General features: G+C 47.8%; 2 long non-coding RNA genes across 2 annotated transcripts in view; one reads left to right on the top strand and one right to left on the bottom strand.

The window, feature by feature from the left end:
• LOC308184889 overlaps positions 1-15,639 on the bottom strand; it is a 57,867-nt gene that overhangs the window by 5,360 nt on the left and 36,868 nt on the right. The window contains exon 2 of the long non-coding RNA XR_013943007.1: positions 4,059-4,225. This is a non-coding gene — a long non-coding RNA (uncharacterized lncRNA). The remainder of the gene's footprint in view (positions 1-4,058; positions 4,226-15,639) is intronic.
• Positions 4,232-7,691, top strand: LOC308184915. The gene is made up of 2 exons (XR_013943034.1): positions 4,232-6,787; positions 7,509-7,691. It is a non-coding gene; the product is annotated as an uncharacterized lncRNA (long non-coding RNA).

Below are 15,639 nucleotides of genomic sequence, written 5' to 3'. Positions count from 1 at the left end.
GGGGCTCCTTCGGGCATGAAGGGAGGGGACAAAAGAAAAATGAAAAAAGAGGAAAATAAAACACAGCCTTTTCCCATGGACTGTAGAGATCGAGGTTTAAACCCACACCCCAGAACACAATTGCGAGGCAGGTGGCATTTTGGTCCCTGCCCTCTTGCGTCTCCGTGCTGCAGCACAAGGCTGTGGCATCAAGGATGCCCCTGGGGAAGAAGGGGGCCAACTTTCGCCCTCAGCCCTTTTTTCCAGCTTCCTCAGTGTCCTTGAGCAAGCTTTGTGGGCCAAAGCGCAAGCAATCCTTCCCGGGTGCAGTCAGGGTGTAAACTTTTTTCTTGGGAAGGGGTTTACCTTTACTGACACCTATGGAAAGTGTCAGGGACAGCGGAGCTCTGATCAGAGAACTGAATAAAGAAGACATTAGCAGTGGTGGGTAAGTGTCTCAAGTCTTTTGCTATAGGGTAAGGATTTAAAGAGCTTGCACATACCTTTGACAGTGCATGAAATTTTGATTTAGTGGAGGCTGAGTTTTACCCTGCATCACCATGTACAAGGGGTTTTCACCTGGACTTGGCTGGCCTGAAGGGAGAGCCCAGCTCTGGGATGTCTGTTAAGGTTAAGAACTGGCAGAACCAGTGCTGGTGTCCCCTCGCTCATGTCCCTGGGGCCTCCCATGGTCCCAGCAGGTGGCCAATGCTGGTGGGGTGCAGAGTCCCCCTTCTTCTCCAGCTTCACCCAGAGTAGGGTTCATAGAGTAAGAGCGAAAAAGTTTGTACTGAAAGCACAAGTTTCTTTAAAAAAAAAAAAGTGTGACAAGGGAAGGAGAGAAAATGTGAAGTTCTAATATGTATATGCATATCAAAATATATTTTATTTTTAATTTCTAAGCCAGGAGACTTAAATTCCAACAGTAAGAATAATACTGCATTTGAAGCAAAGATGTTCCACAATGTCCTATAAAAATCTAACTATTTTCCCTGGAAGTAGAACTTCTTTAGCTACCTTAGTGATGGTGGGTGTTTTGTCAAGGTCAAAGTATATTTTTGGTTAATTTTTTGATCGATTCTCTCTATTCAGTTCTCAAGTAGCACCATGACTTTGATAGGAAATTGAACACTCTTCTCCTTTTTCCCCCAGAAAAAAAAACAACCTTTGCCACGTGTATTTGTAATTAAAAAGGGAAATGATTTGAAAAATTAGGAAGTTTTAATTTTTTTTGGCTTTCTCTTTCTTTTAGAAAGAAGATGTGATGGGACAGGGTGAGTCAGGGGAGAGCAGTCACCTTGTTCCTCCTCCTCTCCTCAAAGCTAAAGAAAACAATCCAGTTTTCAAAAAGCTGGTGGCAAAAATAGTTTTGAGGACTTTTTAATGTCATATTTTGGGTTGTGCCACAGGGGCAGAGGCATTCCTGTGCTCCAGCTCCCCAATAACAGGACCTAAATTATTATCCATGGCAAAAAAAGTTCCCAACTGGCAGCATTTCTGCCAATTTTGGGTAGCACAGCTGCACCTGGCTGCCTGGTGTGAAACTCAGAGCTGCCTCCAGCAAGGGGATGCCTTTGTGCCTATTGTAGGGTAAAATAGGCTCCAAGTGCTTGTCTGGCCCAAGTAGGCAAACCAAGCATCCTATGTGCTTGTGGATGTTCACATTTGTACAGCTCTGATTTGTTTTGTTTTGGTTTTAGAACATTTTTCTCCACAATAGCAGGGCTTGCACAATAACTGCATCACAAAACGTTGACCAGAACGCCAAATCCTTCAAATTATGTCATACTGATGGGTTTCCAAAAGCAAGCTTTAGAATAAATTCCCAGGAATAAGTAGGATGGGAAATATACAGGCTAATATGTGCATGCACACCATGAGCGATGCTGTTGCAACTGCTCGTACCGAGAAAGATGGGAAGATAAATGAAATTCTCGTAGTCAATAGATCACTTCTTATCTCCCTCTTGGGGCAAGGGGTTCAGGTTTTGTTTGGATTTTTGTTTTGTCTATAAGCATCAGTGATTTCTTTGCAGCTATCCCTGGATGTGGGAGCAAGAGTGGGAGACTCTGGGGAATGCCAGTGGGACTGTCCTGACCCTCCTGGGGTCTGTGGGCATGTCCCAGGCACCCAAAGTCCCATCTTTGGATAATGTCATAAGTGCCACATCTTAATTTCTTTTTGTTGCTAAGGTAAATGAACTGTTCCTCTCTGTTTTAAATAGGAAAACCATCGTCACTGAAAGGAAACTGTGGAGTGTGTAAGAGGTGAATGGAGGTGGGAGGGGAGGGAAGAACAGAGTTCCCATGTCAAAAGGTAGATTTGGGGGTGAACAAAACTGGTCACAAAATAGCATCAAATTAAGCAGAAATTTTGTCTAGGGGGAAAAAAGTGCACCAAAAATTGAGGCAATGCATCCTTATTATTTAATTCAAATGGGGTATTTTAATTTCAAAATAGTGTTTTGACTGTCCAAAATTAAGTTGAAAATGTGACGCCCTTGTCCCTATTTCTGTCTTGGGAAAAAAAAGTAATTTACATAAAGAATTTGGGTCAAAATAAACATTATTTTAATCTAAATAAATGTTTTCACCTTTAATAGAAAAAATTGAAGAACTTCACCTGTGGGTTGGACAAACTGTTTTTCTCCAAAATTTCGCAGGCAAATAAGGGAGAAGGGTTGAAATTGTGCTATGGGACAGTGACTGATGGAGCCTCTGCATCAGCAACCCTGCAAAAGGTGTTTGGCTGTCCCAGTTTTCTCTGCTTGTTGCTTTAAATATATCTTTCTCTGGGGTATGAGCACAGATACACTGCGTTTGGAGGTTTTGTCCAGGTATGGCATTTTTACTTTTCCTTTATATAGCATGCATCCAATTTTAGCTTAATTCTTGATAAATTATCCTAAAGCAATCCTAATCTTCCCAAGGCCATTTTCATTAAAAGAGAAGGCTTTTCTGGATGCACTGCTCTCCAGGGCAATTCATGTGTTGGGTTTGCCTTGGGATGATGAGACAAACAGGAACACTAGCAGAAGGGACAGGCATGGGAGCTGCCTGGGATTTCTTGAAACAAATACTTTCTCATTGAAAAATGTTTTCTTTTTTTATTTTTGAGTGCGGAGAAGTTAGATGCCCGTTTTCTGCTTCATCTGAATACTATTTAGGTCTCTTTTGGAGTTTTGTTTTGGAGAGGGGAAAACTTGGTTGGAAAATGCAAAAAATCACACATGGATGAGTTCTCTGTGAAAAGCTGGTCATCACTTCATTTTTTAAAGGTTTGCATTCAGATGAGTAGCAATTTGAAAAGCAGTTCTGGGCACTTCACCATGCCAATGGTTTCAGCTTCCCACCACTGTTGCAAAAGGGGGAACCTCACTCTGCTTCTCCCAGCAGAGTGCAGGCGCTGAGTCATGCGGCTTCCCCATTGCCTTTCAAACCCCTCAAGTCCTTTAAGTCTTCTCTTACTGCTAGTCAAAAGGTGGTTGCATGGGGACAAGTGGCTTACACCACTAGGGGTAAGGGGTGTAGGGGTAGGGGTTTACACCGAAGCCTGAAAAACATGGCTCCAGGGCCGTTTTGGCTCCTGAGCAGGGGGTACCCATGGCGTGGGAAATGGCAGTGCTGGCTAACCAAGGCTGTGCCGCATTGGGGAAATGAACATGGGGAAAATGACTTTTTGGCCAAGTTGAGATGGAGAACGCTGATTTCTCAGCCGTGAGCCAACTCGTGGTGGTGAAATAATAACTCACAAATAGCGCATTGCATTCAGGAGTCCAAACTTCCTGGGCTCAACTGGGCTTGGGAGCAATTAATTACAAATCCAGGTCACCCTATTGTTGTGCCGGCACTGATGAGGGCTGTCTGCTGCATCGCCTTCTCTTGCTTTTCCCCCAAAACGACTTTCCCACATGAAAATTATTGCTGGGAATGAGCCATGACACCTTCCCCCAGGGATACGGGGCGTGAGGAGCACCATGTCTTTCAGAAAAACCTACTTTCAGAAGCTGGAAAGCAGCCAGGGCTGGTGCAGTATCCCTAAAAAGCAGCACAGAGCACCCCTTAACCACCCATCCTCACCAAGCCAGCAAGGCGAGGGCATAGGGCCCCATCCTCGGGTGTGAAAATCATCCTGGGTCCTGGATGGGTTTGGGCTGGAGGTCAGAAATCCAGCCAAGTTTCACTGCCCATGGCTCAGTGGCATGGAAACCGAAATGTCCCAGCAGGTTCAGAGCAGGCTCTTCCACCTAAAGGATGAAAAGAAGGGAAAACAACAAAAAAACAGAGGAAGAGCTGCTGCCATTGAATAATTGATGAGTTTCAGACCAATCAATGAGACAGCAGAGCAGGGTTAATTAAAGGTTTCTAAGGAATCTCTGTAGTAATTTACTTGAATGTAAGAAGTTCATTCTCTCTCTCCCTTTTTTTCCCCTCCCTGTTTTCAGCAATTCCAGTTTTAGGCTTCAGCGGTCTCTAACCACCACTCACTTTTCCCCTCGAGGGGGGTGTTTGCTATGGAAATATGCAATTAATATTGCAGTGATCATAATTGCTAATTATTAAAACAATGCTACCCCCTTTTTCACGGCCTACTTTCTTGCTCAAAATCATTTAAATAACAGGGAGAAGGGAGAAAAAAAAGGAAAAGGAGCAGAGAGAAGAGCTCAGCAACCTAGGACTGAGCACGGAGGGTGGCTGGGTTTGGCTGCAGCCTTCCCCTTGCATCCACCAAACACTCAGGGCCCTTGCTGGTGCTGGTGGGAACCCCTTGCTGTAGCTTGTGCCATGCCAGAAAAAGTCCTCCGATGCTGGAGAGACCCCAAGTGATTTAGCGAGCAGGGTATCTGGATGGTCTACCCATGTTTGTGAAGCAACTGTTGCAGTGGCATCCTGGTTCTGGCTGCTGCTATGAAATATTAATAGTTGGTGATGAGGAATGAACTGCCCAAGGTGTGGGCTGTCAAGGGGAACGCAAATCACGCAGGGAGAGGTGTTTAGCATCAAGGCAGGATTTGCCATCCCACCGATGGAATACGGGGAATTTGTTAGCCCCGCTGTTGGGATGCTGGGGTGGTGGAGAAGAGCACTGCCAGCTCGTGGGGCTTCCTGCAGCAGTAAAAGCCCCACGGTCATACTGTGGTGGGCAGGAGCTGGGGTGTCCTGGGGAGAGGAGCGATGGGGCTGGCTCTGCTTCCTCCCTGTGCTTTGCATCCCAACTCTTCACTGATCCGTGGCTTGACTGAGGTCACAGGGGACCTAGCTGAGCCTGGAATGGGTTAGATGGGTTGATGCACGTGGCGTCATACAGGGGTAGGTGGATGTGGCATGAGTGAGAGGCCATGGTAAAAGCTGCTGGTGCAAGGAGTCTCAAGGGGCTCCTTGGAGGATCTCCTCCATGTCTTGGTAGCAGCTGCAGTCACTAAGACAGGGGACTTAAAAGTTTGCACCTCAAAATAGCACCATCAAGACATGGAGAGCACTAAACGTGGTTTTGCTGTCCATGCAAACACGGATGAAAAGCCTCTCCCAGGGCACGGGTGGTGTGTTGCACACAACTGCACTGAGCATCAGACTGCAGGAATCCAGAGGGGAAATGCTGAGGGTTTCTGTAGGCAATATATGCGGAAACAAGGCTAAAAAAGTCCCCATGTGTGCTGAGGATAGCAAAGCAGACACTTTTTCCTGCACATAAATAAAAGCAAAAATCGGAAGGGTTATAATAAAACATGAAAGCCTTATGTGTAAGCTAGGAAGCCAGGCTTTGAATAGGTTCCTGATGGTCTCAGGTGGCTGAAGGTGTAGCTATAATACAGCAAGCAATTAGAAACAGGTTTTCTATTAGCTGGCTTACTTTGCTGGCTGCTTTGACGGAGCTGACCTTTCCCTGCTAGCCCATCCTGGAACAGGTGACAGGTTGGAGACTGCCTGGCCCTCACCCCTCCGCATTAAGCACAGGTTTTGGTCCCGCATATTTTACCTTTTCCTGTCAGAGGGGAGTGATTTGGTGTCTGCAGAGCTGGTGGGGTGGTGGCGGAGTCCTGGCAGTGCAAACTACAATGGGGAAGGCAGGAGGAATGGGCTGGGCTCCCCTTTGCTCCATCAAGAACAAAAATTTCTCAGTGGGTCTGGAGTGTTTGCAAGAACACTTTTTTTTTTTCTTTCTCTCATTACAGTGGATATCTCATCCTTAAAATCCCCTATTTATTCTGTAACATTCTCAAAGGTGTGTTACAGATATTTCCAGCACCAATGGGTTGATTTCCCTGGAATTGCTCCTATTTATCCTGGAACTGGATGGGGGACTCTGCTAAGAGACAGAAGTTTTCCTGATTTGCTGAGATTTCATTTTCAAAGGGCTTGAACTAAGTGGTCTTTTCCTGCAGCTCCTGAAGCTGCCTGAAACTCAGCTGATCCAGTTTCAAACCCACCACTGATCCCACTGGGATTTGAACCAGTAATTGGAAGAGAAGCTCTCAGCTGCTTTTCTTGGGTGTGCCCTGCTTTCCACCACCAGCTGTCCTGCTGGGTCACTTGTGGTGAAGAGGAGTGATGAGGCAATGGGCTGACTTTGGAGAGGCAGGGCAGAGGGAGAAGAGGATCTGCTGCTGGCTCCAGCATGAAGTGGCAAATTGGTTTTGGACTGGGCACAGCAGTGGTGGAAGAGCTGCCTCTGCTACGGCTCCATCTGTCTGCGTTGATGTCTAGTTTCTCCACACCTGAAGCTGCACCTTTTTGGCTCAAATAAATGCAAACTATGGATGCAGGAGCAGTTGCCAGGAGTCACTCAAGACTGCTGAGAAGCCAAGAGGGTAACGGACTCTGTTTTAAACCTTTTTTTTAACCTAGTGCTAGTCCAAGCTTTGACTAACACATCTTCTAAATCTGTTCTCGCTTGGCATCTTCCTCATCTTTGCCACACTGATGTTCCTCCTGGGCACAAGATATTATCCCAGCTGCAGCTCTCCCATCCTGCAGCTTTGGGGAAGCCCCATGGTGAATTATTTCAAATAATTCCCATAATTGGTGCTTGAAGACTTGAGCAGTGCTCCATAACACTTTCAGGGAGAACCACACCAAGGTCCTGGTGGTGTGTTTGGCTCACTTTCTTTGCAAGCCAAAGCATTGTGTCTTCACCTGGAGCTTGTAGGTGAGGAGTTCAGACCTGCCCCTGACTTCTGCAGGTCTTGGGAACCATTGCTGTTTTGAGGGGAAAATCAAAACATGGATGAGGCCGTCCCCATGTCAGCTGGGGCCAGCGGGTTGACAGGACCACACATGCCAGGAACCAACTCCGCTCTTGGCGAGCGGCAGATGGTCGAACAAACTGTTATTCCAGCCAAATTATGGCAACAGATTTTTTGAAGATGTTCATGTTCAGATTTAAACTGTTTGCCCTCTTGGATGAACCAGGCAGGAGGAGGATGTTAAATAAAAGCTGGGGAGAAGGAAAACAAATAAAAAGGTGGTGGTGCCAAAATGCTGGGAGGCTTTTCCCCACCAGTAATTAAAGGCTGGTTTTCCAATCTTTAGGTGTAAAGGAAAAGGTGGACCTTACGTGATTTGACAGAGCATTCCCTGCTCTCCTTCTCTCAACCTCCTGGGATGAATGGAGCATCCTTGAACGAGAGGAACTGGTTAAAAACACAGCTCCTGTGTAGCAGCAGGATCCGCTGTATGAGCAGTGAAAGATTGGTGGGCTGTAATGATGCACGTGGACTGTATGGAAATGCCTAGCAGCCCTTGGCAGCAGCCGTGCCATGGCGCAGACGGGGGACACGGCACGGGAAGGCAGCGGGAGCATTATTGATGTGCTCGTCTCGGGGAGGGAAGCAGATAATGGATGTGGGATGTTGGCTGTGCTTTGTCATCAAACAAGGGGCCTGAAAGATGGTGCACTGGAATATTATCAGTCATTCCTTGATCAAGATGTAATGCTTTCAGGGTCCTTCTCTTTTTCTCTTTCTCCCCCACTGCAGTGGTGAATGCTTTTATTTCTTACTCTTTGACCTTTTCACTCTGGAATTCAGGATGCTCCGATCCCTTCCCCTTGCAACGAGGAATGCGTCTTCCCTGCTGTCCTCCCTCCCTGCTCCCAAGCCCCAAGGTGCGGGTGTGAACTCGAGAAAAATCACCTTTCCAGATCTGCGTGGCCTCATCTAGGAAGGGTATTCCAACCCCTGTGGCAGACCCTGTGGCTGGGTCAGAGAAACGAGCTGTAGCAGTGCAAGTTGCCCCTGTAGACAAGGTGAAAAAATGGTATAGAGACTCAGGTCGTTTAGAACGCAGACAGTCTTCTGCTAAGTCTGGGCATAGTGAAGACGAGGCTGGGCCATCAAAGGTGCAGGAGACTGAAGATGAGGATGGGGATGTCGAAAAATCAACAGTAACTACCCGGACTCTATACCAGCGTGAGCTACGAAATGTGCGAAAAGATTTTGGTCGCTGCATAGGTGAGCAGCTTGTCACCTGGCTGCTCCGGTGCTGGGACACTGGAGCTAATTGTGTGGAATTAGAGGGCAAGGAAGCCAGGCGGCTGGGATCCCTTGCTAGGGACGCATGCATTGACAAAGCAATTGGAGATGGAGCACGATCTCACAGCCTCTGGAGGCGTCTCCTGTCAGCTGTGCAGGAAAGGTATCCCTTCAAGGAAGAACTTGTATGTCTACCAGGCAAGTGGACCACCATGGAGAAGGGAATTCAGTACCTGAGGGAATTAGCCGTACGGGAAGTAATTTATAAGGACCTAGACGACGCACAAACATCCGCAGATCCAGATGAAGTCCGGTGTACACAACCGCCATGTGGCGGAAGTTTGTACGGAGTGCACCATCATCATATGCCAGCTCATTGGCAATACTAACCTGGAAAGAGGAGGAGAATCCCCCAGTGAATGAAGTGACTAAAATACTCCGGCAGTACGAAGGAAATCTCTCCTCTTCCCTACAGGCCTGTGTCTTGGCTGTGGAGAAACTCTCTGAAGAGGTCCACCAACTTAAAGAGAATTTATCTTCCCCTCCACCTGAACGAACCAGTGTCCACCAGCTAAAAGAGAATGCTTTGGAGAAACTTTCTGAAAAGATCCACCAACTTGAAGAAAGATTATTTTCCTCCCCACCTGTACAAACCAGTGTCTCAGCTATTAGGGGTAAACGTTCATCTATGCAAGGAAGACAATATGGTGGGCACACACACCGCGCCACCCTGTGGTTTTACCTACGTGACCATGGAGAGGACATGAGAAAATGGGATGGAAAATCTACTGCGACCCTAGAGGCACGGGTACGTGAATTGCAAAAGAAAACAATTGGGAAAAAGGGGTTCTCTGAAAAGTTTGCTGCTCCAACATCCAGCAGGCAGTCCTTTAAACACAGAAACGAAGATTCTGACCAGGACTAGAGGGGCCCTGCCTCCAGCCAGGGGGAGGAAAGGGACAATCGAGTTTATTGGACTGTGTGGATTCGATGGCCTGGCACGTCAGACGCACAGAAGTATAAGGCTTTGGTAGACACCGGTGCACAATGTACTCTAATGCCATCAAGCTATAAAGGGCCAGAGCCCATCTGTATTTATGGTGTGACGGGGGGATCCCAGCAGTTAACTGTATTGGAGGCTGAAGTGAGTCTAACCGGTAATGAGTGGCAAAAGCACCGTATTGTGACTGGCCCAGATGCTCCGTGCATCCTTGGCATAGACTATCTTAGAAGAGGATATTTCAAGGACCCAAAAGGGTTCCGCTGGGCTTTTGGCATAGCTGCTTTGGAGACAGAGGACATTAAACAGTTGTCTACCTTGCCTGGTCTCTCAGAGGACCCTTCTGTTGTGGGGTTGCTGAGGGTTGAAGAACAGCAAGTGCCGATCGCTACCACAACTGTGCACCGGCGGCAATATCGCACCAACCGAGACTCCCTGATTCCCATCCATAAGCTAATTCGTCAACTGGAGAGCCAAGGAGTGATCAGCAAGACTCATTCACCTTTTAATAGTCCCATATGGCCAGTGCGAAAGTCTAATGGTGAGTGGAGACTAACAGTGGACTATCGTGGCCTGAACGAAGTCACGCCACCACTGAGTGCTGCAGTGCCGGACATGCTAGAACTCCAGTATGAACTGGAATCAAAGGCAGCCAAGTGGTATGCCACAATTGATATCGCTAATGCATTTTTCTCCATCTCTCTAGCAGCACAGTGCAGGCCACAGTTTGCTTTCACTTGGAGGGGAGTCCAATATACTTGGAATCGGCTGCCCCAGGGGTGGAAACATAGCCCTACCATTTGCCATGGACTGAGCCAGTCTGCGCTGGAGCAGGGGGAAGCTCCTGAACACCTGCAGTACATCGATGACATCATTGTGTGGGGTGACACTGCAGAAGAAGTTTTCGAGAAAGGGAAGAAAATAGTCCAAATCCTTCTGAAGGCTGGTTTTGCCATAAAACAGAATAAAGTTAAAGGACCTGCACGAGAGATCCAGTTTTTAGGAATAAAATGGCAAGATGGACGTCGTCAAATCCCAATGGATGTGATCAACAAAATAACAGCTATGTCTCCACCAACTAGCAAAAAAGAAACACAAACTTTCCTAGGTGTCGTGGGGTTTTGGAGAATGCATATTCCAAATTACAGTCTGATTGTAAACCCGCTCTACCAAGTAACCCGTAAGAAGAATGCTTTTGAATGGGGCCCTGAGCAACGACAAGCCTTTGAACAAATTAAGCAGGAAATAGTTCATGCAGTAGCCCTCGGGCCAGTCCGAACAGGACCAGATGTAAAGAATGTGCTCTACACTGCAGCTGGGGAGAATGGCCCCACCTGGAGCCTCTGGCAGAAAGAACCTGGGGAAACTCGAGGTCGACCCCTGGGGTTTTGGAGTCGGGGATACAGAGGATCTGAGGCCCGCTATACTCCAACTGAAAAGGAGATACTGGCAGCATATGAAGGAGTTCGATCTGCTTCGGAAGTGGTCGGTACTGAAGCGCAGCTCCTCCTGGCACCCCGACTGCCGGTACTAGGCTGGATGTTCAAAGGAAGGGTCCCCTCTACACATCATGCAACTGATGCTACATGGAGCAAGTGGGTTGCACTGATTACTCAGCGGGCTCAAATAGGAAACCCCAGTCGCCCAGGAATCTTGGAGGTGATTATGGACTGGCCAGAAGGCAAATACTTTGGGATATCACCAGAGGAGGAGGTGGTCCATGCTGAAGAAGCCCCACTGTACAACAAGCTACCGGAAAATGAGAAGAAATATGCCCTGTTCACTGATGGGTCCTGTCGTATTGTGGGAAAGCATCGGAGATGGAAAGCTGCTGTATGGAGTCCTACACGACGAGTTGCAGAAGCTGCTGAGGGAGAAGGTGAATCGAGTCAGTTTGCAGAAGTGAAAGCCATTCAGCTGGCTTTAGATATTGCTGAACGAGAAAAGTGGCCAGTTCTCTATACTGATTCATGGATGGTGGCAAATGCCCTGTGGGGGTGGTTACAGCAACGGAAGCAGAACAACTGGCAGCGCAGGGGCATGCCCATCTGGGCTGCTGCATTGTGGCAAGATATTCCTGCCCGGGTCGAGAACCTGGTTGTAAAGGTACGCCATGTAGATGCTCACGTGCCCAAGAATCGGGCTACTGAAGAACATCAAAACAACCAGCAGGTGGATCAGGCTGCTAAGATTGAAGTGGCTCAGGTGGACCTGGACTGGCAACATAAAGGTGAATTATTTATAGCCCGATGGGCCCATGACACCTCAGGCCATCAAGGTAGAGATGCAACCTACAGATGGGCTCGTGATCGAGGGGTGGACCTGACCATGGACACTATAGCACAGGTTATTCATGACTGTGAAACATGTGCTGCAATCAAGCAAGCCAAACGGTCAAAACCTCTTTGGTATGGAGGACGATGGCTGAAATATAAATATGGAGAGGCCTGGCAGATTGATTACATCACACTCCCTCAAACCCGCAACGGCAAGCGCCACGTACTTACAATGGTGGAAGCAACCACCGGATGGCTGGAAACATATCCTGTGCCCCATGCCACCGCCCGGAACACTATCCTGGGCCTTGAAAAGCAAGTCTTATGGCGACATGGCACCCCAGAGAGAATTGAGTCAGACAACGGGACTCATTTCCGAAACAACCTTATAGACACTTGGGCCAAAGAACATGGTATTGAGTGGGTGTATCACATCCCCTATCATGCACCAGCCTCCGGGAAAGTTGAACGATACAATGGACTGTTAAAGACTACACTGAAAGCAATGGGTGCTGGGACATTCAAAAATTGGGATACACATTTGGCAAAGGCCACCTGGTTAGTCAATACTAGGGGATCTGCCAACCGAGCTGGACCTGCCCAATCAAACCTGTTACGCACTGTAGAAGGGGATAAAGTTCCTGTAGTGCACGTAAGAATCATGCTGGGTAAGACAGTCTGGGCTACTCCTGCCTCAGGAAAAGGCAAACCCATTCGTGGGATTGCTTTTGCTCAGGGACCTGGATGCACTTGGTGGGTAATGCAAAAGAATGGGGAGGTCCGGTGTGTACCTCAAGGGGATTTGATACTGGGTGAGAAAAGCCCATGAGTTGAATTGTAGTATGTTAATTATTATATAATACTGTATGTCATCACTACCATGATTGCTATATATCATAGATGAAAATGGTGATTAATTAGAATGTATTGGAAAGAGTGTAACCTGAGCATGACATAAATGGTATGGAATAAGGGGTGGATATCTGTCCTGGTTCCAGTTAGGACAGAGTTAATTTTTCCTCCTAGTAGCTGGTAGGGTGCTATGTTTTGGATTAGAGCCAACAGCTGTGTGGTGTTTAGCTGCCCGCCGGGTTAAACCACAACAGTGGGGTTTGTCTGCAGAAATACTGTGTTAGGGACTGTTTCTGGGTGCAGGCAGTGTGCAACCGGTATGGATGCTGGGCAAACCGTCACTCAGCACCACACTAATTCATAAATGAGAAGAGAAATTTGTAATTAGAGAAACTTCCTGGACTGATGTTACAAGAAACATTCCAAAACACCAATGGCTAAACATCTTGTTGTGGTTTAACCCGGCTGGCAGCTAAACACCACACAGCCGTTCGCTCACCCTCCCCCCTCCCTCTCTGGGATGGGGGAGAGAAACGGGAAAGTGAAGCCGGTGAGTTGAGATAAAGACAGTTTATTAAGACAGGAATATAATAAGAACAATAATAATAATAATAGTGATAATGATAATAGTATTAATAATAATAATGTGTAAGAAAACAAGTGATGCACAATGCAATTGCTCACCACCCGCTGACCGATGCCCAGCCTATCCCCGAGCAGCCGGCCCCCCACCCCGGCCAGCCACCCCTATATATTGTTTAGCATGACGTCAGATGGTATGGAATACCCCTTTGGCCAGTTTGGGTCAGCTGTCCTGGGTCTGTCCCCTCCCAGCTCCTGCTGCACCCCTAGCCTGCTCGCTGGCAGGACAGAGCGAGAAGCTGACAAGTCCTTGGCCTGGTGTAAACACTGCTCTGCAACAATTAAAAAAACAGCATGTTATCAGCGCTCTTCTCATCCTAATCCAAAACATAGTACCCTACCAGCTACTAGGAGGAAAAATTAACTCTGTCCTAACTGGAACCAGGACAGATATCCACCCCTTATTCCATACCATTTATGTCATGCTCAGGTTACACTCTTTCCAATACATTCTAATTAATCACCATTTTCATCTATGATATATAGCAATCATGGTAGTGATGACATACAGTATTATATAATAATTAACATACTACAATTCAACTCATGGGCTTTTCTCACCCAGTATCAAATCCCCTTGAGGTACACACCGGACCTCCCCATTCTTTTGCATTACCCACCAAGTGCATCCAGGTCCCTGAGCAAAAGCAATCCCACGAATGGGTTTGCCTTTTCCTGAGGCAGGAGTAGCCCAGACTGTCTTACCCAGCATGATTCTTACGTGTTACAGTTAACTGCTGGGATCCCCCCGTCACACCATAAATACAGATGGGCTCTGGCCCTTTATAGCTTGATGGCATTAGAGTACATTGTGCACCGGTGTCTACCAAAGCCTTATACTTCTGTGCGTCTGACGTGCCAGGCCATCGAATCCACACAGTCCAATAAACTCGATTGTCCCTTTCCTCCCCCTGGCTGGAGGCAGGGCCCCTCTAGTCCTGGTCAGAATCTTCATTTCTGTGTTTAAAGGACTGCCTGCTGGAAGTTGGAGCAGCAAACTTTTCAGAGAACTCCTTTTTCCCAATTGTTTTCCTTTGCAATTCACGTACCCGTGCCTCTAGGGTCGCAGTAGATTTTCCATCCCATTTTCTCATGTCCTCTCCATGGTCACGTAGGTAAAACCACAGGGTGGCGCGGTGTGTGTGCCCACCATATTGTCTTCCTTGCATAGATGAACGTTTACCCCTAATAGCTGAGACACTGGTTTGTACAGGTGGGGAGGAAAATAATCTTTCTTCAAGTTGGTGGATCTTTTCAGAAAGTTTCTCCAAAGCATTCTCTTTTAGCTGGTGGACACTGGTTCGTTCAGGTGGAGGGGAAGATAAATTCTCTTTAAGTTGGTGGACCTCTTCAGAGAGTTTCTCCACAGCCGAGACACAGGCCTGTAGGGAAGAGGAGAGATTTCCTTCGTACTGCCGGAGTAATTTAGCCACTTCATTCACTGTGGGATTCTCCTCCGCTTTCCAGGCTATTATTGCCAATGAGCTGGCATATGATGATGGTGCACTCCGTACAAACTTCCGCCACATAGGTGGTGTACACTGGACTGCATCTGGATCTGCGGATGTTTGTGCGTCGTCTAGGTCCTTATAAATTACTTCCCGTACGGCCAATTCCCTCAGGTACTGAATTCCCTTCTCCATGGTGGTCCATTTGCCTGGTAGACATACAAGTTCTTCCTTGAAGGGATACCTTTCCTGCACAGCTGACAGGAGACGCCTCCAGAGACTGCGAGATCGTGCTCCATCTCCAATTGCTTTGTCAATGCATGCGTCCCTAGCAAGGGATCCCAGCCGCCTGGCTTCCTTGCCCTCTAATTCCACATAATTGGCTCCAGCATCCCAGCACCGGAGCAGCCAGGTGACAAGCTGCTCGCCTATACAGCGACCAAAATCTTTTCGCACATCTCGTAGCTCACGCTGGTATAGAGTCCGGGTAGTTACTGTTGATTTTTCGACACCCTCATCCTCATCTTCAGTCTCCTGCACCTTTGATGGCTGGTGTAGAGTCCGGGTAGTTACTGTTGATTTTTCGACATCCCCATCCTCATCTTCAGTCTCCTGCACCTTTGATGGCCCAGCCTCGTCTTCACTATGCCCAGACTTAGCAGAAGACTGTTTGCGTTGTAAACGACCTGAGCCTCTATACCATTTCTTCACCTTGTCTACAGGGGCAACTTGCACTGCTACAGCTCGTTTCTCTGACCCAGACACAGGGTCTGCCACAGGGGTTGGAATACCCTCTGCGGGGTCAACTTGCACTGCTACAGCTCGTTTCTCTGACCCAGACACAGGAGTGGGAGCAGCTGCAGGAGCTGGAGCTGCTGCAGGGGCTGGAGTGGCTGCGGGAGCTGGAGCTGGAGCGGCTGCAGGAGCTGGAGCTGGAGCAGCTGCAGGAGCTGGAGCGGCTGCAGGTGCTGG

The sequence above is a fragment of the Anser brachyrhynchus genome (assembly GCF_964034855.1).
Source record: "Anser brachyrhynchus genome assembly, chromosome: W".
In the NCBI taxonomy this organism is placed as follows: Eukaryota; Metazoa; Chordata; class Aves; order Anseriformes; family Anatidae; genus Anser; species Anser brachyrhynchus.
The sequence above is the reverse complement of the archived record's forward strand: the minus strand, read 5'-3'. Positions and strand labels throughout refer to the sequence as shown.